Source organism: Chlorocebus sabaeus, chromosome 2 (assembly GCF_047675955.1).
Source record: "Chlorocebus sabaeus isolate Y175 chromosome 2, mChlSab1.0.hap1, whole genome shotgun sequence".
Taxonomy (NCBI): Eukaryota; Metazoa; Chordata; class Mammalia; order Primates; family Cercopithecidae; genus Chlorocebus; species Chlorocebus sabaeus.
Genome location: NC_132905.1, coordinates 73,374,391 through 73,396,613, shown reverse-complemented (window position 1 = coordinate 73,396,613; position 22,223 = coordinate 73,374,391). Strand labels below are relative to the sequence as shown.

General features: G+C 38.0%; 1 long non-coding RNA gene and 1 pseudogene across 6 annotated transcripts in view; one reads left to right on the top strand and one right to left on the bottom strand.

The window, feature by feature from the left end:
- LOC103217608 (uncharacterized) overlaps window positions 1–22,223 on the top strand; it is a 92,184-nt gene that overhangs the window by 24,468 nt on the left and 45,493 nt on the right. For 2 of the 6 annotated variants that reach the window (XR_012090610.1, XR_012090611.1), the window contains exons 5-10: window positions 7,048–7,088; window positions 8,228–8,339; window positions 9,454–9,549; window positions 13,602–13,717; window positions 16,850–16,968; window positions 17,237–17,373. This is a non-coding gene — a long non-coding RNA (uncharacterized lncRNA). Of the gene's footprint in view, window positions 1–7,047; window positions 7,089–8,227; window positions 8,340–9,453; window positions 9,550–11,746; window positions 11,824–13,601; window positions 13,718–16,849; window positions 16,969–17,236; window positions 19,503–22,223 lie in introns of those variants that run through there. The other 4 variants (XR_491126.3, XR_012090612.1, XR_012090609.1 and 1 more) reach the window with 3 other exon arrangements.
- On the bottom strand, window positions 5,235–6,000 carry LOC103217598 (THUMP domain-containing protein 1 pseudogene; annotated as a pseudogene).

Below are 22,223 nucleotides of genomic sequence, written 5' to 3'. Positions count from 1 at the left end.
TGTGCCTGGCAATAATTTTAAAATATTGATCACATGTTGAAATGATACTAGTTTGGATATATTGGGTTAAATAAAATATATTATTAAATTTAATTTTAACTTGTTTTAACTTAATGAATGCTGCTACAAGAAAACTTACATTGCACATATAAGTCATATTTTATTTCTATTGGACAGTGTTGCTCTACACAGATGAATTCTATGTAATGATGTAATTAATATCATGTAGGTTACTTATGTCAATTGATAGATTATTGATTAATGATTAGACTGCTGCAGTTGAGAGAGTTGATGGATTTATTTATATATATATTTATGCAGTTTAAAACTAGTATCTCCATTTTTTGTAGTCATATTTTGCTAGAGTCTGACCTCTACAAATCTCAGGTTAAATTGTGCTGAGTTAAGTCAGACTTTGAAAAAACTATCTGGAGGAATGCCTAAGGAATAGTGAGAAATCCTGTTGGCAGCTCAAAGGTGGCATTTTTGGATGGCAGGAGGTAGGGTTTTCTGTGTTGGATGAAAGTGACCTTTGTGGATGTTTTGTTGCCTTTTTTTTTTTTTTTTTTTTTTTAAAGGAAGGAAAGGTAGTCCATAACTATGAAGACATTGTTACTATAAAAACCTTAATTCCTTAATTTAGGTAATTTTTTTTTGGTAAAATGAAAAACGTATTTTTTCCTTTGAGTGTAGGAATGCTTACAGGGAAGACAGAATTAAAAAGAGGAGGCAGATTGCTTGGATAAAAATCACCCAATTGAAGCCATTAGGAAAGACCTAAACCTTGTGGCTCCATTAACACATGTGTGTCTGGTTAGGAATAGACTATGCTACCAGTAGAATGATGAGGTTAGAGCTTCCTAGACCACTGGCAAACTAGTTTTTTTTTTTTTTTTTTTTTAGGGAACAAATTTATTTTGATTTTTCTGAAAATATCAGGAACTGAAAAACAAGATTGATATTTGGCTGTACCAAAAGCAAAGTACAACTAAAAATAGCATTTGAAAACCATGTTTAACCTTAGAGAAACATGTTTTAAAATACAAAGTTTAACATTCTTTTCTCTATAGAGCTAAACAAGTTTTCTAAACCACAAGACTGCAGGGTTTTTTTTTTGTTTTGTTTTGTTTTGTTTTTAACTGACGTAATTTTTAGAAGAAAAAACTAAAGGGGAATTAAAAAGCACTCACCTCCTACCCTGGAATCTCATCATTTATAAAATAACATGCTCAAATGTCAGTGAAAATAAACAGTTGATAAACCTGAAAACAAATCTTTTAATGAGTTCAGGTTACAACCAAACAGAGGATTTTGTAGCTGGGAAGGAACAGCTTATATAACAACTGAGCCTTACCAAATACAAATAAATATAAAAGGCAACTAAAAACAAACTATAAAATCAAAATCTTTATGTACAGTGGCAACTTTCACAAAGTAAAAACAACTTAGTTCCACAGAGTTGCATATTCTGTAGGCATATGGTCAATTTTTTTCCACGTCCTTTTGTCATGCACTATCAAAATAAAAGAATCTTTGTCATGGAGTATGTCTGCTGAAGAAGGCACCAAAATTCTATCCTCCCTATTCCCCTAAATAATATTAATAAACCTCTTATCAATCTTTTCAAGGTAACTTCAACACCATTAAGAATTAACATTCTAAATATGTAAAGCTATAGAAGGAAGGTCGTGCCTATTCTCTTTGCCCCTCTCAAATCATTCTAGTCTGGTTTACCAAACAGAACCACTAGCTAGGAGGATAAAAATATATTCCCATGTTCACTAGCCATTAAATAAACATAGCCACTTGTGCAGGAAGCCTAACATTTTTACTACTTCCTAACTTTTTAAAACTTAAGGATAAGCCCATTTCCACAAGCTAACTTTATAGCTCCTTAATATTCTTAATCTGGACAGTTTACTTTGCAGACTTTGTTGGTGTCTGCCTTTTTCAATTATTTTACCCAAAAAATAGGCCATGAAAAAACTTTCAAATTCAGGAAACCCCCGCAGGGAACCCTCATGGTGTGTGAGTGTGAGCACTAAGTTGAATACTCTTATTTCACAGAAATGTAGGACTGTCAGATGAGAGCTGAGTTCATTCTCTTCTTTCAGAGACAAAATTTCAAGCTGAGCAGGTTTGCAGAAAGGGTTCCCCATACAGTCATATACTAATGCTGGGAAAAAGAGAGAAAATACTACTTAATTGGGTTTTGCGGTTCCTCCAGGTGGGTTCTAGAAAGATTTGAGAGTTGTACTCTTCATTTTCAAGTCCAAGTGGCTGCAGAAATATTTCAAGAATTCCCCTGGCAAGGTAGCAAATCAGTTTCCTTTTAGATCTAAGACTCTTGTCACTTTAAGAAAAAAATTTTTCCCCAGAACCTTTCAGAGACTTGTTCATTTGTTCATGTGATGAAAATCGTCTGCTAAATAGGCTAGTTTCTGTAGCCATTTTTCTTTTCCAAAGCACTCAGCAAAAGCTGGCTGTTTTCTTGTAAGTACTTGGCAATTCACCTTTCGACTCAAATGTCCTGTGGAGAACTCTTCCTCTGATAAGTCACTGGATGTCTGATGGTGCAGGAGGTTTATGTGCTGTTTGTCCAGGTTTTTGTTTTGGGTGTTCTAATTTTTTTAACATTTTTGCATAAATGGGTCTTTGATACAGGTAACCAGTTTTGTAGCATTATTCAGAATGTCACTGTATCTTCAGATTTTTTGATATCAACATCTCTCTGAAGAAAGCAGTGTGCTATAACGTCAACATCAGGATTTCTTTCTTTTTTTTTTTTTAATGACGCAAAATTACTTACGGAGACAACCACTGATGGGGCACCAGGAGGGTAGATAACAGACCTCTGGTTACCAGATATGATGTCACAACATTATATATTGGCCTTTGTTTTGGTAGCCTAGAAATAGAAGAAGTTTTCTTTGAATTTCATCATTTACAAATCTTACAAATGCTACAGCATGACAAATATTTGTGAAACCTGTTGACTCATCATCCTGGATAGAGAAGCTGCTGCTTTTCAGTTAATGACACAAAACCTTTTTAGCATCATTTGAGATATCAGACTTATTGAGAATAAAGTCTTTTCAATCTTGTACTGCATCCTGCCCCAGCATTGTAATGTTATTAGATTCTCATCAACTATGCATATTTTCCTTTCCTGAGATAAGTTCTGCTACTAGATAATTCGCTTCCTAAACCTTTTGATTAAATGTGATTTTTGAACAAAAGCCTTACTGTTTTGATAGTCCAAAAGCAATTTGAAAATAATGAATATTCTTTCTTGTCAAGTGGCTGTGACTTATAGTTACAATTTCTAGTTTTGTAAGTTGCATGCCACAGACTATGCACAATGGGATAGGACAGCTTAGACTGAGTTCATATAAAACCCTTGAGGACTAACTTTCATTATAAAGACAGAATTTCTTTGTCTCCCTTGTTGCACTAGAATACTGAAGTATACTCAGAAGACTAAAATTCTTCATCACCAACCTTTTCAGAAATGTCTGTAGCTCTGTGCCTAAAATGGCTCTCTTCTTTCTCACATCTTGCCTTCCCAAATTGCAGCACTGAACTGTCAGCTTTGTTACACACAAATGTTAATAAAATATAAAAACAGACGTAGCCAAACAAGAAAATCACAAAAGTACAAAAACTTCACCAAACAATTCACTTCTAACCTACATGTTCCACATTCTTGCAATGTTTACAACAAAGTGGCAGGGGGACAGCTGAGCTGTGGCATGTAAAAACTCCTTCCTTCGAATGAAAACTCCCCTCTGATTTTCTACTTTACAGTCAGTTCACTACAGTAAGTCAGCTGGCACTGCATAAGAGGAGCCTGGGACAGGCCAGCATCCACCTCCCCTCCCATCCTCCCCTCTTTGCAATAGTGTGGCACATGGGTCTGCCTCTACATCATTCCATAAGGGCTGAAAGATCCCTAACAAAATGATTAACAGGGCTGTGCAATCATTGTTCACTACTGTGAGAACAGCATAATGCAGCACACAAATAAAAAACTGTTTTCAGTCACAATTCAAGGTGGAACCCCAGCAACATCTCATAGAGCGCCAGTTGAGAAACCCACCTCCAGCACCAAATGGCCTCCTATGAGAGATCATTTTCATTTGATTTGGACCCTTCTGTGGCTTGACTTGCAAGTTCAGGTTTGGCTCCTCCCTCATTTACCACCTGCGGATTAGACGGTTTCGTCTGCCCCAGCACCTCAGTATTCTCTGGTACCTGCTGGTTATTTCTCCCTTCTGCTGTGTTGTTTCGATCTGACTTGTCAGCAGCTTCCAGTTTACCTTCTTTCCCATTTCCCTGCTTTGAGTTAAGCTGTGATGGATCCTTAGAGCTCTCTATCACCTCCTAGAGATTGAATTTTCTTTTTCTTTCTTTTTTTTGAATGCTCTGTTGCCAGGCTGGAGTGCAATGGCACCATCTCCCACCTCAGCTCACTGCAGCCTATGCCCCCCGGGTTCAAGCAATTCTCCTGCCTCAGCCTCCGCCCAAGTAGCTAAGACTACAGGCCCGCACCACCATGCCCAGCTAATTTTTTAATTTTTAGTGGAGATGGGGTTTCACTGTGTTGGCCAGGATGGTCTTGATCTCTTGTCCTCGTGATCTGCCCACCTCCTTGGCCTCCCAAAGTGTTGGGATTACAGGCATGAGCCACCGTGCCCAACCAGAAATTGTATTTTCTAAACAACGTGTAATCTTTCAGGACACTCAGGCAACACAGCTTTGATGATTTCTACTACCACCATGTACTGTGGATTGGTGAGATCCAGTTTATTTTCTGAATTGAGGGTACACACTATTCCTCCCAATTATTTGATAACTTCTCTATTCATGTGACTGTGTCCAGAGTTGGTTCCTTCTGGTGGGTTCGTGGTCTCACTGACTTCAAGAATGAAGCCGCAGGCCTTCCCGGTGAGTGTTACAGCCCTTAAAGGTGGCACGGACCCAAAGAGTGAGCAGCAGCAAGATTTTATTGTGAAGAGTGAAAGAACAAAGCTTCCACAGCATGTGAGGAGACCAAGTGGGTTGCCACTGCTGGCTGGGGTGGTCAACTTTTATTCCCTTATTTGTCCCCTCCCATGTCCTGTTTCTGTCCTATCAGAATGCCCTTTTCTCAATCCTCACAATGATTGGTTACTTTTAGAATCCTGCTGATTGGTCCATTTTACACACCTCTTGCTAGCTACAGAGCACTGATTGGTGCATTTTTACAGAGTGTTGATTGGTGCATTTTACAAACCTCTTGCTAGCTACAGAGCGCTGATTGGTGCATTTTACAATCCTCTTGTAAGACAGACTAGTTCTCCAAGTCCCCACTCGACCCAGGAAGTCCAGTTGGGTTCACTTCTCGTGACTGCTATTTTGAGATTTGTACACAATCTGAAACGTCCCTTTGCTTGGAGCTTTAAACCAGGGTTCCAAAAATGTTTCTGCATATTTTTTCATATCTTCTAAAAAAGCCTTGCATTTGCCTGAGATGGGTAACATTCGTAGAATAACTTGAGTCTTCTTGGTTTTGTACATATTCTGGAGAATATGATGCACCAATTTATCAGGTTCTATCCCGAGTGTCCTGATGAAGACAATGTTATTTGCTCCACTTTCCACTAACTGGAATCTTCTTAGGCTCATCTCTGTAGATGCCTTCATGTCACCAACTTCTTTCTTCAAGGCAGCCTCCACATCATCATCTTCTCCCTCACTTCCAGGGGGCTTCTGATCCTTGTCTGTAAACTTTTCCAGCCCATACGTGTCGTCGCCATATTCGTTGAGCAGGGTGTAGGCCTCCTCCACACACTTGCCCTGGTTCATGTTGCAGGTGATGAGGATGCCCCATAACCTGGGCTATAGCTGACTGGGTCCGCCAGAGTCGCAGCGCCGAGCCCACTTGGCCAGCACATACTGAGCCTTGCCTCTGCGCTTCCCGCTGCCAGGCTGAGGAGGCTGCTGGGTGGCAACCGCCATGATGTGTGCAAGCTGAGAGGAAAGAGAAACGTTTCTCCACAGCTGTTGGAGTCCTCACCTCCCGGCAAACTTCTACACGGTTTAGGGGTGTGAATAGAAGAAGTACAATGGCTTCAACATTTGGGATACATATGCCTTTTTACCTGCAGACCATGAGTAGTTTTTAATCACTTAAGTGTTTTTGTCTTCTCACAAAGGTTTCATGGACACATCTTTCTCTTTCCGAGGAGACAAATTTATTTTGAAATCCTGTTAGTGTTTCATGAAGGCATCTAGCCAATGCAGCTTCCTGGAAGGAGACTTCCTTCTTAGGAAACTAAACAAGATCCGAAAGCAATTATGCTTTGCATGGCGATCACTTAGAGTTCAGTGTGGGAAAAAACCATATATGTGTATATTAGGCGTGTGTGTGTGTGTGTATATATATATATATATGCAAAAGCAAAGTGATGTGTGTTTGGTAAAAGACAAAACATTTGCCTTCTGGGCACTCTATACCATTTTGGGAATGCTAAATATCACCTAGGACATGAGGCTCATGGTTTGACACTCAGCATGAAAAATACATATTAAGAAAGTGTGTTCTGGGCATAGTGGTTTGCACCTGTAATCCCAGTAGTTTGGGAGGTTGAGGTGGGTGAGGCTAGAGGTGAGCAGTTCGAGACCAGCCTGGCCAACATGGCAAAACCCTGTCTCTACTAAAAGTGCAAAAATGAGCTGGGTGTGGTAGTGCATGCATGCAATCCCAGCTACTTGGGAGGCTGAGGTAGGAGTATTACTTGAGCCCAGGAGACAGAAGGTTGCAGTGAGCTGAGATTGAGCCACTGCACTCCAGCCTGGGAGATAGAGCAAGACTTTGCCTCCAAAAAAAAAAAAAAGAAAGAAAGAAAGAAAAGAAAAGAAAAAGAAAAACAAAGTTTGTACAAACTTTATAATTTCAATAAGTAAATAAGTGTCATAAATGATTATTAGTGGAAGGATTTCTCTTTAAATTACTTGGATCATCCCTCCCCCAACCCATCACCAGTTTTTTACTTTATTTTGTAGAGGCTGCCACACTCATCTAGGGGCTGCGTCTACTAATTGATGTAAGTATTGACCACTTACAGGATTTTAGTGAAATAGTAGCCTCTGAAAAGTTTCCCCACTTCCTGAAAAATCCATGTACATTTATCATTTTGATATATGTATATATATACAGAAAGGTTATCAGGGCCAGGCAGATCGCTTGAGCCCAGGAATTTGAGACCAGCGTGGGTAATATGGCAAAACTCCGTCTCTACAAAAAATCACAAAAAAATTAGCCGGGTGTGGTGGTGCATGCCTGTAGTCCCAGCTACTCGGGAGGTGAGGTGGGAGGATTGATTGAGTGACCCATGGTCACGCCACTGCACTTCAGCCTGGGAGACAGAGTGAGACCCTGTCTCAAAAAAAAAAAAAAAAAAGGGAAAAAGAGAGAGAAAAGTTATCAGAAAGTAGGGAAAACTTTTGAAAGAGCGCTTGGATAAGATAGAAGTCAGCTGCTATCAGAGGCTAATATCCTAACTGGACTTCCATTGGCAAATATCCTGTTTTTTTTTCCCAGTGGGCAGTAGAATGTATGTTTCTTGGCTTTGCAAGAATACGAAAATATCCCATTCATTAACTTAGGTTTCATGCTTCAAATAAACAATTCCCCTGATTTCTAAGATAAGATACAGTTAGCTATGAATGCTTATAGGCAGAATCTGGTGCATATGTTTATCTCAAATCCAAGGCTGTTTTTATGTTTTACAGACCATGCCCTGCAAGTCTAAGTGTTCTCGGGTAAAGTTGTCAAGGCAGGAGGCTGAGTGAGGACACACCAGCTTTACCTGCCTTGGGGCACTCCTGGGATTGATTGGTTTCCCCAGAGCCATAAAATTTTTTATTATTCTTCTGCGTGTATCAGGCCATGGAACTGTGTGGCCTTCTGGGATTTCTGCTGCTTGTAAAATGGCACAACATTTTTGTTGGCTGAAGTGCAGGGTGAGAATTGCTCATCAGCCTTGCAGAGCAACTGGAGACCTCTTTTAGGGTCATTGGTTAACCTGCACCAGAGGGCAGTTAATGAGTCAATGAAGGAAATGCTAACATTAAATTTAAATGTGTGAAGAAGGATTCCTCCAAGCATCAGATGAGCTAGATGGGGTAGGAACATTGAGAGTGAAAATCTGGGAAATAACCAAGCGCTTTGTTCTTTTCTAAGGCATGCAGAACTCATTACTGTTGATGGAAGCAAAAACAACAAGGTGGAGTGCCTTCAATAAGTCAGAGGTTAGACACCCTCTGGCTCAACTTTACTGGCCAGTCTTCATTAGGTGAGCAAAGAAGCCTCTAAAGAGAAGAAGCTTGTTTGCCCTACTGGAAGAGCAGTCATTGCTTTTATAAATAATCAATACCACATATCTTTACATATAGTTTCATCATACTTAAAAGATTTCAGCTTCTTTGTGGTATAGAAGTTACAGATGGATTAAAACCAAATGCTTAAAATTCACCCCCCCAGAGAATATGGAATTGGTCTTAGAAAATGGTAGTCTTTAAGATGAAAGGTAAGTCAGGTACTAGATATCTCTTACTGGAAAGTCCTACTGAATTCTTCTTCTGATCTAAATGAGTATAATTGAACCAGCTGGAGTAGCAAAAATAATTTCAGGTGGTATAATGCAGCAATTATAAAGCAGGCCTTGGAACTGGCAGACCAGGTGCCAAATCCCTACTAATTTCAGTGTTATTTGACAGAGTAGAATTACAGTATATAGTTTAACAAAATAGTTGTACAGAGGTTTATTCAGCTCTTTTGCTTTTAAAGAATAGTCACCAATTCCTACAATTAAAAGAATTTTAATGTATCAGTATGATACATATGCTTAGGTACACACACACACACACACACATATATATATATACATATTTATATTTGAGAAAGATCATCTCTTAGAAATCCAAGAACAGGATTCGTAATAGAACAATTTCTGGGGGAAGTGATTTGGAACCCAACACAAGTTTGGGATCCTCAGAAGTAGAAGTCCATTAATTTCACTCTGAGCACCCAGTGTTAATGTGAAGACACTATGCATCTGTTGTCTTCTCTGTGCTCCCCTGTCCACCAAAGGGCTTGTGTTTTCTGTATTTCACAATTCAGGCTCTTGAAACAGGCATTCTGGCCTGTTTGAGCACAGACTTATTGGCCAGGTCACATTTTAGCCCAATCACTAGTTTATGGATTGGCTGGTGATGGGACAGACAGGTCTTTACTCCTAATCCAATTAAAGATGTTCATTAAGAAGGCTGCCCTTCAGTGAGGGGAATGGGTGGACAGCTTCTTTTTGCTAGGGTATAATGAATGATATGCCTGACAGTCCTTGAGAGTTTGTTATGGGTAAGTTAGATCTGCATGCCATCTTACTTTCTGATTACACTTCTTCACAGTCATTGAAACACAAGTGGAAAGAAGATAAATATCCCTGTTATTTGAGAGCAAATCTTCTGAATATCCATTCCATGAAACTCAGATACCCTCTCCAGGTAAGACTTAACTTTGTAACCTATTCACGGCAGAAATGTAAACATAAAGAAATTGCCCTACACACTAGGTAAGTAACAGAGTGGAGTGAATCTTAAGCAAAAGGGTCAAGTAGGCAATGAGATTTTTTTTGTCAGAGTTATTCTTTATTTTCAAACTCAGAGGTATTTCATATACTAGCAAATTAAAGCCAGCTGCACTTTGGGAAGAAGAGGATGTTATTTAGTTGGCAGATAACCTTAAATCGCACCTTTGCCCCATAGCCTATGGCCTTGGGTAAATAAGTGAGCTTCTTTGAGCTTTAATCTCCTCAATGCCAAATGTAACTATCTGCTATGGTCTGAATGTGTTCCCCTAAATTCATGTATTAAAAACTTAATCCCCAGTGCAGCAGTGCTGAAAGGTGAGTCTCTTTGGGAGGTGTTTAGGTCGTGAGGGCTCTGCCCTTATAAATAGGTTAATGCTATCAAACTAGGACTTGATGGAGGGAGTTAGTCTCTCTTGACCATCTGACGTCCCCCATATAAGGACACAGCAAAAAAGCCCTCATCAGACACCAAATGCTGGTGCCTTGATCTTGGACTTCCCAATCCCTAGAACTGTGAGAACATAAAATTCTCTTCTTTATAAATTACCCAGTTTCAGGTATTTGGTTGTACTAGCACAAAACACACTAAGACACTATCATACAAGGTCATTGTTCTAAATATTGTATGAAAGAGGTGGGTCTATGATGGATAATTATTTCATAAGTACTAAAAAAACGATGGTGGGGCACCTAAGAACTCTCATTTTACAGATGTGGGAACTGGGGCTTGAGAATTATTTCCGTTGTTTAAGTTCAGTCAGCTTACTTAGTCAAAACTAGAACTCAGGTGTCTTGACTTCCGAGGCCAGTGTTTTTTCAAGCTACCTCTAAGTTATTCTACAGTTCCAAAAACTTGCTCTTAAGACTGTGGATGTAGCTAAAGTTATAGCTTCCAGTTTGCCTACAATGAACAAAACTATTTTTATTATTAGGCTGAATTTCTTATTTCTTTTTTTTTTATTTTTTTGAGACAGAGTCTCACTCTGTCACCTAGGCTGGAGTGCAGTGGTGCTATCTCAGGTCACTGCAACCTCTATCTCCTGGGTTCAAGCTATTCTCCTGTCTCAGCCTTCTAGGTAGCTGGGACTGTAGGCATGTGTCACAATGCCTGGCTAATTTTTCTTGTTTGTTTTTTAACTAGAGACGGGATTTCACTATGTTGGTCAGGCTGGTCTCGAACTCCTGACCTCAAGTGATCTGCCCGCCTTGGCCTCCCAAAGTGCTGGGATTACAGGTGTGAACCACCATGCCTGGCCAAAGTTCTTTTTTTTTAAAAAGAGAATATATCTGGTCCTTATTTCTGTGAAGACTGAATAACTGTTAATAGCCCAAATTACTAACTGTCCTAGAGGAATGTGTTTTAATAGTAACACAAGTCTTAAAGAAGTGAAACTCCTTAGCTAGGCATCCCTGAGCCTCCCTGGCCTCTTGCAGTCACTCTGGCCACATGGCTAACCTCCTGTAGCTCTGAGATCAAGGAGTCAATCCAAGGCTTCCAACTGGCAATCAAGCTCCAGACTGAAAGGCCATGAAACACAAGTAACCTGAGCTCATCTGGCTGAGCGTCACAATCCAGAAATGTTTTTCATGCCATGCACTCCTCCGCCATGTGAGCAAAGCATGGCATGGTGCAGTGGAAACTTTGTGTAATTCATTCTATTTTAAATTACCAAGGAGTTGAATTTTTTGAAATACTAAAGGACTAGATTCTAGAAGACCTTCGTAGAATACAGATGGTTTGTTCACATAATTTTTGTCTTTGCTCAGGAGTGCAAGATTTTCCAAGCACGTCTTCCTTCTTCCACTTAGAATTCCTTCACAGACTCTTGCTGTCTATTTTGTGTAAAGCACCATAGGAAATACAAAATGATATTTTATATGCTTTCTTTCCCCATAGAGCTTATTTTCCAGTTGACAAATGAATGGAGACTCCGTGAGGTCTGGAACTTTGTCTGTTTTATCCACTGTTGGGATCTCGTGCCTAGAACAGCATCTTGCAGGGAAAAGGCACCTAAGGAACATTTGTGGAATGCATGGATGAACATTAGTCATAACCAACAAACATTTATATGTCTAATATTTATTCCCCCCTCCCTCATTTTTTTCTTTAGAGATGGGGTCTTACTGTGCTGCTCAGGCTGGACTCAAACTCCTGGGCTAAGCTGATCTTCCCACCTTGGCCTTCCAAGTAAGTGGGATTATAGGCATGTGCCACAGTGCTTGACTGTGCCCCCTAGTGTTTTTTATTTTTTATTTTTTTAGATGGAGCCTTGCTCTGTTGCCCAGGCTGGAGTGCAATGGCACGATCACAGCTCACTGCAGACTCTGCCTCCCGGGTTCAAGTGATTCTCCTGCCTCAGCCACCTAAGTAACTGGGATTACAAGTGTGCACTACCACGCCCAGATAATTTTTGTTATTTTTAGTAGAGATGGGGTTTCACCATATTAGCTAGGCTGGTCTTGAACTCTTGACCTCAAGTGATCTGCCTACTTCAGCCTCCTAAAGTGCTGGGATTACAGATGTGAGCCACCGTGCCCAGTTTGTCCCCTAGTATTTTAAGTACAGTTGCTTTGATTCTCACAATTCCATGAGGTACGAACTATTAATGTTTCCATTTTGAAGATGGGGAAACTGAGGCTTAGAAAGATTAACTTTTCCAGTGTTCCCCAGTGGTGATCCTAGGATTTGTAGCAAAGTCAGCTGGCCCTGAAATCTGTTCTCTTGGCCACTGTGTTCTGTTGCCTCTGAATACTATGCTGTCTTCTCCCTCAGAGTAAAATACACTCCTTACCTGTTTTTATAACCCAAATCAAGAGGTGTTTATAATGGCCTCACATCTGTGATATAAACAACAATGGGCTGGAAAGTTTTGGAGAGTCTAAACCAGATGTGGGATTAAAGCTGCCCTTGAGGGATAGGAAGGATTTGAACAGGTGAGAAGTACAGCTCTTCTTCTCACTTAGACTTCTGGGAGAAGTTGGCTTGAAAATCCTCTCGATAATGTTATTATATTATAATCTCATAAAATAGTTATTATCTTTCATCTTTCACCCAGCTTCATCATCTTAAACAGCTTGTGTGGGTGAGCATACAGTCTTGTTCATATTTCTATACAAGCTCAGCACCTAGCATGGCACCTTCTCTTTGATTTGATTGAAATTGAATTATCATTGATGGTAAGCTGGTTGGGCTTGGGAAAGTATTCATGCCAAACCTTGAATTCAGATAGACTTTTCTTTTTCATGCTTTTCTCCAACCCTTCCTCTGCTTTTGAAGAAGTCCTGAAGTAAAAAAGAACACAACTCTTCATATGAAATCATTTTTGACATCTTCAGAGATTTCCTAGGTTCTGGCCCAAGCCTGACTGTTGTTCTGTTCCACCTACATTTTTCCTACACTTGAGGGATTTCAAAAAATGTACTTAATGATTTGGACTTATTTTAATTTTCTCTAACTTATTTATTTTTTCTGAGGTTAAGAACATTTTGTAAATTCACAAACCAAAGATATTTTGCACACGATGAAAGAGTTTTTAAGAAACATTGGATCGGAGTTAGAATATTTCCCCAAGGAAAGGAAATACACAAAATAGTTACATGATTGATTGAAAAAACAAAGCGAGAGAACTAAAATATCCTCCTGAACTAGTTCCTAAGGTACACTCTTTTTCCATTCTGAAACAATGACTAGTCTGCACTGTTTGTTTTTTGAAGTGAAACTTTGGTGGGAAAATTTATAACCAAAATTTCTGTATATTTCACACTAACATTCTTTCTCTTGCCAAACATTTTGATGTGAACTCAGGCATGTATCCTCATATGTTTTCCAGCCTGTTCAGGTGTTCATCTCTCTTGTTCTCAATAAATACTACATTTTCAAGTCAAGCTTCTGGAAAGGTAGTTCGGTCATGATGTTTTTGTAGAGTGACTATAATGCAAATTTTCTTTTTATTTGTTTATAATAAGGAACACAAACCCCTGGTGTGAATTTCCCTTTCTGAGGATCTGATATTAGTAAAGAAGTTAATTTGGAAAATGTTGGCTATCTGAAGAAGACTGACAGATCATGAATGACCTAATTGGTAAGTTGACAAAGCTATTGAAATTGCTAAATTGACAGACCAAAATTGACAAATTGATAAACATTTTTTTGAGCAGTGACTATATGCAAAGCCAAACTTCCAACTGAAATTTGCTCTGTACTAAACAGAAGCAAAGATGTGGGGCTTGGAGTAGGCACCTAGTTAGCAATGTCATTCGTTATTCCTGCCAGTAGGTCACGGACAAGAATGAACTCTTCCCATCCTGTTCCTCTTTCTAACTTACTGTAACTGGGCAGTACTGTAACTGGACTCATCTCACACCCAGATCAGTCAGTTTTTATAACTGACATTTTCTAATGCATTCAGCTCCATTAGCAGTGCCACCAAATATTACTTCTGATTTCTTAGGAATTAATTCAAACTTTTTTCTCCAGATTTCATCATGCTGAGAAACAGTTCTCATGCCTGCAAGAGCTAGTATCTATTTCCATAAGTCAAATTCAAAAATATTGATAGACTTATATTTGCCCCAATGTCAGTAGCTGTCAGGGACTCAGGAGACTCTAAAGATGCATAAATAATAGTAGTAGACATAGCAATCATAATAGTAGTAAAAGTAGCAGAAATGACAGTATTTACTGGATGCTTTCTACCCAGGCACTGTGCTAAGCACTTTATTTTCAGTTACGATTTCATTTCGAAGTGACATAAAGCCCACCAAATTATTTAGTTCGGGGAAATAAGGGTATTGAAAAATGGAAGAGCTCAATAGAAGAAAGTAAATATAGCCAAGTATAGTGGCTCACGCCTGTAATCCCAGCACTTTGGGAGGCCAAGGCCAGTGGATCACCTGAGGTCAGGAGTTCACGACCAGCCTGGTCAACACGGCGAAACTCTGTCTCTACTAAAAATACAAAAAGAGGCAGGAGAATTGCCTGAAACCCGTAGGCAGAGGTTGCAGTTAGCCAAGATCACACCACTGCACTACAGCCTCGGCAACAGAGTGAGACTCCATCTCAAAAATAAATAAGCCCAGAGAAAAAATGTCAATCTATTCAATTAAAAGTGGGAAATTGAAATGATAGTCAAGAACTTCCCCTCTCAAAAAAAAAGCCCACCTAGATGGTTTCACTGGTGAGTTCTACTAAACTTTTAAAACACAATGAATTTTCTGGCTCTACCACTTGGACTGTATAAGGTTATTTTACCTCTCTGAGCCTTGATTTCTTCTTCTATAAAATGAAATTGTAACTGAAAATAAAGATAATATATGCCACTATAGCTACTGCCTCTATAATATATATGGACATTTAAATCTTTTTCTTTGTTTTGGTCTTAGCCCTTTAAAGATGACTTCCACATTGTTTGAAATTTCTATGCCCTTACTTATCTATTTTGTCTGCTTGTTCTGTCAGTTACAAAGAGAGGTGTGTTGAAGTCTCCCACTATGATTGTGGATAATTCTTTTTTTTTTTTTTTTTTTTTTTTTTTTAGCTGTTTCAATTTTTGCATTATAGAGTTCAAACTTATACTAGTAGGTGACCAAATTTAAAATAATTATATCTTCCTGGTGAATTGAATTTTTATCATTGTGGAAATGTTCCTTTTTGTCTTTAGTAAAACTTTTTACCTGAACACCTATTTTGTGTGACGTTAGTATAGGTATAGCAGGTGTCTGAGTCAGTTTTGTCTGCTGTAACAAAGAACCATAGACTGAGTGGCCTCTAAGCAACAGAAATTTACTCTTTGTAGTTCTGGAGGCTGGAAGTCTGAGTTCAGGGTGCCAGCATGGTTGGGTTGGAGTGAGGGCTCTCTTCCAGGTTACAGGGCTCTCTTACAGGTTACAGCTCTCTTACAAGAGAGCTGGAGAGGTCTCTTGGATCCCTTTGTAAAGGCAAACATTCTCTTCATGAGGATTCCACCTTGTTGTGCTAAATTACCTACGAAAGACCCCACCTCCTACTACCATCACACTGGGGGCGAGGATTTCAACATATGAATTTTGCAGGGACAAATTCAGTCCGTAAAACTAAGTTTTTTTAGATTTATATTTAGCATATTTTAGCTTTTTCCATCATTTTAAAAAATGATTTCACTCTTTAAAAAAAATTAAGTTGTGTGTTATGAACTGAATGTATCCCTCCAAAATTCATACCCAGAAGCCCTAACACCTTCAATGTGTCTATATTTGGAGATGGGCCTCTAAGGAAGTAATTAAGCTTAAATGAGATCATAACCACTTACCTCCTAAAAGGTAAGAGCCAAAATAAATGACCATTTGATCTCAATTTCTATTTTTTTCAGAATATTCTACCCCCAAATGCAAATAAATTTAGACATAACCCATTAATTTTATGTGAAACAGGTGCTATTCTTATTTTGATAGAAACACTAAGATAAATGGGAGCTAGAAGCAATTTTCAAAATAAAATAAGCAGGAGGGGAAACAGTTCTGTTTTCCCAGCCTCTGTTCCTGGTCTCTCATTTCTGACTCGAGGACTACCACCCTCTGGAGCCCTGAGAATCACCTTTCTGGAGTTTTGGGATATGCTGCATGTTCCTGACAAGCTAATTGCATGGACGAGGAAAATGGGATAAAAGTTGGGAAAATGGGGATAGGTTAAGGAAAGAAATAATAGATAAAAGCAATAAAGGAAAGAGAGATAAAGGAAGGCAGTATGGTGATGAGAAAGAGATCAGAAAGTAGTATTTTGTGGAAAGAAACATGTGATGACCCCGTATCAAGTAGGCAGAATGCTCCATTAAAAACACCATCACATGAAATTCTGTTATGAAGAGAGAGCATTTCAGGAACATCAGGCTATAGAATGATGAGAGGTACAAGTGCTTTAACTCATTTGCTTTATTGGTTAAATTGTATTTATATATTTAGTTTTTGTCTTATTTAATATTTTAAATGGTATACAATGTGGTATTTTGGTATATGTATACATTGTGAAATTATTGAATCAAACTAACATATCCATCACTTCACAGTTATTTTATGTGTGTGTGGTGAGAACACTTATCTACTGTCTTAGCAAATTTCAAGTCTACAATACATCATGACTAACTATAATCACCATGCTGTTGAACAGATATCCAGAACTTACTCATACTATCTGACTGAAACTTTGTACCCTTTGTTTTGTGTTTGTTTGTTTGAGACAGGGTCTTGCTGTGTTGCCCAGTGTTGTCCAGGCTGGAGTGCAGTGGCACAATCACAGCTCACTGAAGCCTCAACTTCCTGTGGTCAAGCAATCCTCTTGCCTCAGCCTCCCGAGTAAACGGTACTACAGGCACGCATCACCATGTTTGGCTAATTTTTAATATTTTTTGTAGGGACGAGGTCTCACTATGTTGCCCAGGCTGATCTTGAACTTCTGAGTTCAAGCAATCCTCCTGCCTCAGCTTCTCAATGTGCTGGAATTACAGGTGTGAGCTACCATGCCTGGCCCTGTGACTTGGTTTGGCCCTTAAGGGTATGAGTTGGATAAGAGTCTACCTCTTCCTAGCTCTGTGGCCTTACCTTTTTTTTTTTTTTTTTTTTTGAGACAGGGTCTTACTGTTACCCAGGCTGAAGTGCAGTGGCTTGATCATCGCTTACCCCAGCCTTGAACTCCTGCGTTCAAGACATCCTCACACCTCAACCTCCAGAGTAGCTGGAACTATAGGCAAGCCACTGCCATGCCCAGGTAATTTTAAAATTTTTTTGTAGAGACAAGGACTCACTATGTTGCCTAGGCTGGTCTCCGATTCCTGGACTTAGGTGATCCTCTGCCTCAGCCTTCCGAAATGCTGGAATTACAGGGGTGAGTCACCATGCCTGGCCCTTAATGTCTTTAAACTGTCATTTTCTCATTTGTTGAATGAATATCACAATAGTACCCACCTCATAGGGTAGTTCTGGGGATTAAGTAAAATATTTAGTTAAAATCTTGGCACATTGTAAGCACTCTGTAAATGTTACCTACTTCTGCTATTATCGTTGTTGTTATAATAATTATTATTATTGGCATACAGGTTGGCAATAGAAAATTATAACCCCCCCTCTAAAAAAAAAGAAAGAAAATTATAACCCTCATACTTAATTCAGCCCTAATTCGAAATTATAACTGAATCTAGCAGCTGCAAGTGGCAGCAGTTTAATAAAGAACTAGTTGTCATAACATTTAAATTATATCTATCCGTAGCTAGTTTCTATTTGTAATATAATTGAGTTTTTTCCAAGTTTGTTTGTTACAAATGGAAAAGAGCTTTGCTGTAATCATAAGAGATTTAATAGTTCCAAAGACCACTGACTTAATTTTGGATGTTCTGACTTTAAATGTGGCTGTGTAAAGCAACCTGTGTGCTTGCCATCCTTGTTTGTTGGTTTAAAAAAGTATATTTTCTTATTATGTTGGTTAAGAAAAATTATATTTGTTAGAATATGTTTCTTGTAGAAGTTAAACTTATCCATCAAACCTTATGCTGTACACACCAGCACTCTAATCATTAACTTGCTGTCCACAGTTTTTGATTTGCATCTGTGACTTCACTAGAATCTTAGTAGCCTTTGTCTCTACCAGTATATTTATAACAAACTTAATTATCCTCAGAGACTTAATTGGTAACTTAAGTGCAAGACTTTGTCACTAAAAATACAGTTTTTAGATATAAGATTATGCCTTTACAGGGTGTATTCCGAGGAAGACAAATATGTAAACATTCTTCATGTCATCAGAATGTATAATATTTTTCTGGAGTGGAAGGTTATCACTCCTATTTTCCCAAAAAGTACCAGGGGGTCAGTGACTTCTTCAAGGTCAATAGCTTCTGTCTGGAATTACCAAGACTATAACTTAAATCATCTGTTGCAGATTCCCTTTCTAGTCCATAACATTGTCGTGCAAAATTGAAATACTTACGTGACACCAAAACCAAAGAAAAACCAAACAAACCCAAAAACCAAAATCCCAAAACCCCCCAAGAAACTAACACAAAAAAACTAAATTAAAAAACCTAATTAAACCCTAAATCAGGTAGAAACACTTCAAATAATTTCTGGATGTGAGAGCTTCTCAGAGTTAATAAAGATTCCTTGCTCTATTGGATGGAATGCTAAGAAGCTATTGTGGTTGGATTGTGAACATTTATTAGCGTCTTCATGTGAGCAGCAGTAACAGTGTGCTACGTATTAAAATTACCTATTTGCTTATTTTGCCCACCCTTTTCAGATATGAGCTTTTGACATTTCAACAAAATTAATGACCAGCTTGTTTTGGGTCACCAATTTCCTGCAGTTGATTATTATTCCCCAGAAATTCCTCTGCGCCAAGTCTTATAGCCAAAATAATTATTTAACACAAGTACAGTCATGTGCCGCATAACGATGTTTCAGCCAACAATGACCGCATGTAAGACAGTGGTCCCGTAAGATTATAATGGAACATAAATAGAAACCTGATATGTAACACTTGATATTGGCTCTGCAGAATAAGTAGGGGAATGACTGATAATTCAGTTAAGGTTCTGAGACATTTGGCTTTCCACATGAAAAATATGTATAAATTAAATATATATGTATACATATACCATCAATGTTTGTGTAAATATACTCTATGATATTTGCACAGTGACAAAATGGTCTAATGTCACATTTCTCAGAACATATCTCCATCATTAAGCAACATATGCCAGGAATAATTATGAATAGGTGTAATAACTGCAAAAAGTCATGTAAAATAGATGGCGCTCCAGTGCTCAACAAATGAAGAGGATAAAGGAATGGTTTATATGTAAAGGGGTAAATGAATGTCGGTAAGAAATAGCACTCTCATGCTTCCACTTGCCAGAAGTATCACCTTTGGTCGGTTGTGGGTAATGTCAATTATTGAAATAATTAAGTGAATATAGAGAAATCCAGAGACCAAAATACTGAGCGATCAATCAGTGTGTCAGTGTCTACTCTGTGTATGACAAAACCTTCTGTGCAAAGAAACATAGATTCTATGGGAGGTGAAGGCATGTCTGAGGCACAGCTATGGTTTCCAAAGACTTCATAGTTTGATTTAGAAAGCAATATTTGATTCAGAAATACCAGAATTTTAGAGCTGGAATAAAATAGAGGAAGTTTTTGTTTTGGTTTTTTTTTTTTTTGAGATGGAGTCGTCTCACTCTGTCACCCAGGCTGGATGAATTGCAGTGGCGTGAACTCAGTTCACTGCAACCTCTGAGTTCAAATGATTCTCCTGCCTCAGCCACATGAGTAGCTGGAATTATAGGCATGCACCACCATGTGGGCCTAATTTTTTTTCTCTTTATATTTTTAGTAGAAATGGAGTTTCACCATGTTGGCCAGGCTGGTCTTGCACTCCTGACCTCAAGTGATCCACCCACCTAGGCCTACCAAAGTAGGGATTACAGGCATGAACCACCATGCCTGGCCTAATATAAAGAGAAATTATGTAATTAGAAGAGAACTTAGAGATCACCTAGCCTAATACTCATGGCTAAAAAGGTAATTTAGTGAGAACTTAAAATGTAAGCTATAATTTTAACTTACATCACAGGCCCATTCCTTCTTTTATATATTCTTTATTTTCCTCATGTCATCAGAATGTATAATATTTTTCTGGAGTGGAAGGTTATTACTCCTATTTTCCCAAAAAGTACCAGGGGGTCAATGACTTCTTCAAGGTCAATAGCTTCTGTCTGGTGATTTGTTACACAGTAATAGATAATTAATACAACCATTAGAAATGGCCAGTTAATATTGGGCTTTTAACTTGTAACATGGGGCATAATATAGTCAGATGTTTCACTTTCAAAATAAAATTTTCAAAGGGTTTATTTCTTCCTTGAATTGGATGAAAAAATTGATTTCTTTTGACATATCTGACAACATTGATATAAAACTGGCATCAAGTAACTAAAATTCTGCTAATTAAATGCATCAACAGTAATTGCTTTTCGTATGTGAAATAAAATTGTTAGAAAATAATTTTAGAATCATCTTAGTGAAAAATCATGCTTCACCATGATATGCAAATGTACCTTTTGTAGTAGCACGTGATAAATCACTTTGAGCACAGTCATCTTCGAATAATTACAAATTTTTGAAGTAGATGAGACTGCTTATTTTGCAAAATTTGCTAAGTACTGATATCTCCCTGGCTCCTTCCCCTGATATATAGTAAATGTCATTTTCTTTCATTAAAGATTTTCAGTTGAGTTTAGACAAAATGAAACCAAAACTTAGGACTTGTTGGAAAAGGTTTGATGTTGTCACAGGATACTTACAGTCAATTACAACACAGGTTCAAAAAGGCTCAACTATATTTAAAATCTAATTTATGACAAGCAGCAAAGAGAAAAAGAATGTGTTGCTTTGCTGAAGTATATTTTTTGTTTGAATACCAGCTTGTTTTAAGTGTTCTGTAGCTCCGTTAGTATGAAATATCTGTGTGTAAATTGATAACTACAAAGCTATTTTTGATAGAGTATCAGACTTTGGATAAAATCATAAATTATATAGACATCACAATCAATTTCAAATTCATTTTGGCATCATAGCTTTCTTAAGTTAGAAAGAACACCATATTTAGCATATAATCTGTACATGCATTCATTACCTGCATTGTTGGGATTTTAAGCATGTCCACACATTCTTTGACACCTCTCTGTCCAAAAAGTGAAGTCTACTTCTCTAGCACTTGAGTGTGAGCTGGACTTAGTGGTTCATTTCCAAGGAATAGAGTATGGAAGGGAGAAAACAATAACCACATGAAGTACATGTAGACATTTATTTCAAAAAATGAAAACAAAAATGACAAAAACCAAATTATAAATATAATTAATTGAAAATTAATCTCACTTATGAATATACAGAGCAAGAAAAATTATAGTTTATTTGTAAATGAAGATTCAAAATTTGAAAAATAAAATATTTTAAATCCGCAAGTATATTATTAGTAATACGACTGATCATGACCAATTTGGGTTTATCCCAGAATGCAAGGATGGTTCAAAATTATGTAATCAACCATAATAGGGAGAGGGGGGAAGGGGGGGAAAACATTTGCCATCTTAATAGATGTAGGAAAAGCATTTTATAAAACTCATCCACTCAGGACTTAAAAATATACGCAAATAGAAACTTCCTAACCTAATATAGTGGAAGTAGCTCAAAGCTGGGGTATATCACATTTAATGACTTAAAATATTCCATCTTAAAGTCGATCAAAAGACAAAGGTAACTGCTTACTAAGAAGTCTTCCCAGCTAAGAAAACAAAATAAGATGTGAAATTCATAGGCACTGTCTTCAAAACTACTGTCAAGCAGACCATGACAAAGCTCATGTTATGAAGGCATGAGAGGGATTATGTATTGGGATAAGGGGATGTTAAATGAAGGGAAGTGCTTTCCAAAAATGTTCCTACTTAATTATAATCTTGTGACAAACAACTACAAAACCATTTTTAATAATACATTCTTTCCGTGATAGAAAATGTAATCTTTTCACTTTGTAAAAGCCGTCAGTTCTATTACTAGGGAAGAACT